This window comes from Austrofundulus limnaeus, unplaced genomic scaffold (genome assembly GCF_001266775.1).
Source record: "Austrofundulus limnaeus strain Quisiro unplaced genomic scaffold, Austrofundulus_limnaeus-1.0 Scaffold323, whole genome shotgun sequence".
Lineage (NCBI taxonomy): Eukaryota > Metazoa > Chordata > Actinopteri > Cyprinodontiformes > Rivulidae > Austrofundulus > Austrofundulus limnaeus.
Window position 1 is genome coordinate 547,296 of NW_013952725.1, and position 1,872 is coordinate 549,167.

Sequence of the window (1,872 nt, forward strand, 5' to 3'; positions counted from 1 at the left end):
ACACACACACACACACACACACACACATTCTCTCATTCTTCTTTTTATTGTGTATTCTATGTAAAATTATTTGTTTTGTTTTAATGAAATTAAAGAACTGAAACTGAAAAGTAAAAGCAGAAAAAGTTTACTTAAAAGCTACAAGTAGCAAAGATTGCTTAAAAAGTAGCTAAATACTGCTGTGACCTTTAAGCAAAAGACTGATTAAAACAGTATCAAAAAGCTAAATGCTGTAAAACACTAATTAAAAACAAAGCCTAGTTAAAAGCAGCAAAATGTTAGCTAAATGTAGCAAAATGCTACTTTGACCCTAACATTAGCAAAAGTGTGGCTAAAAAATCAAAGCAACCCAGGTGAAAAACATATATACTAAGTATACTAAATCTGAGTATACTTTAGTATACTTGAAGCCGCACTGATCATCAGTATACTTAAAGAGTGCTATTTTGGAACAACTAATTAAATATATTTAAGTTGTAGTTAAGTTGTACAAAAGCACAATTTTAAGTGTATTAAGTATACTTTTAAATACTAAAATGTAACAACTTCAATTATAATAAGTACACTTTAAGTGTATAGACAAAGATATACACTTAAAAGTAAAATGTACTTCTTAGAGGTCACACTGATGCACGGAGTAATTTCAATGCATTTCTTAAGTATCGTTCAGATGATGATGTAAACCTGAAACAGGATCTGCAGCTTGCACCTTCAAATGTAACTTACTGTGGACATCAAGTACAAAACTAAATAACAGACTGATGTGGAAAACTGATTCAGAACACTGTTCTTGAAAAAAGCAAAAGAGCAAAGTTGTTTTCATCAGTAATTCAGAACAAATGTCTCTTTTGGTTCGCTCTGTGGATTGTGACTCTGGAGGTTTTACCGTTCAGGAGGACTTTTTGTGCTTCATTTCTACTGCTGACACCACAGGTGAGACCTTAACAAAAACTCCACTAAACACYCTGGATGAGTTTAAACCACAGCCAGGCCATGTTGTAGGACAAGGAGGTGATGGAGCTGGGAATGTGAGTGGCAAAGTTCGAGGAGTTCAAGCTCGCATTAAGCTGTTGTCTCCATCTGACACTTGTGTCCTCTGCTGAAACCATGCACTGAAGTTGGAAATCGTGCATTCAACACATCCCATTGGTTCAGAATGCACTCAGCACTGTCCAAGATGTTGTGTTTCATCACAGCCTCACCCAAACAACTGCACATCTTTTTGGAGAACAAGCAGTGTGTTTGCAACAGTTTTCAGACACACGCTGGTCTCAGCACGATGCCTGCATTTCCACGGTCATAAAAAACTACGAGTCCGTTTATGTGAGTATGGACAAACTAAAGACTGAAGGGGACCCCAGAACCTGCAGTACTGCAATGTGTCTTAGCAGAGCAATGGATTCATTTGATTTTATTATCAGTATTGTTGTTGTGCAGGGTTTATTACAGTATCTAACACCTCTGAGCAACAGTAATTTGTAATTTACCAGCAGGTTAGTGACCGCTTCAGAAGAAAAGGGAAGATGACTTCTATGAAAAACTGTGGAGCCAAATGTTGCTGTTGCTGCTAAAGTAGACATGTGTCCATGTGTGCCTCAGATAGTGTTTGTGCAGACAAAACACACCTGCACCAACCACACAGGAATAATGGTGACTGAATCTATTCCTTCCATTCATTGATCATCTTATGTCAGAAGTGAGAGAGAGTTTGTCTGACACTTCCATGTCTGAATGGTCAGTATCTATGGAGGTAAATTTGTGTTTTTATTATTCAATCAAACAAAAAGCATCTTCAATCAAAAAATAATATTTTCAACCAAAAAAATTTTTTCAACCAAACTAAAAAAGCAGTTTCAATTTAAAAAATAAATT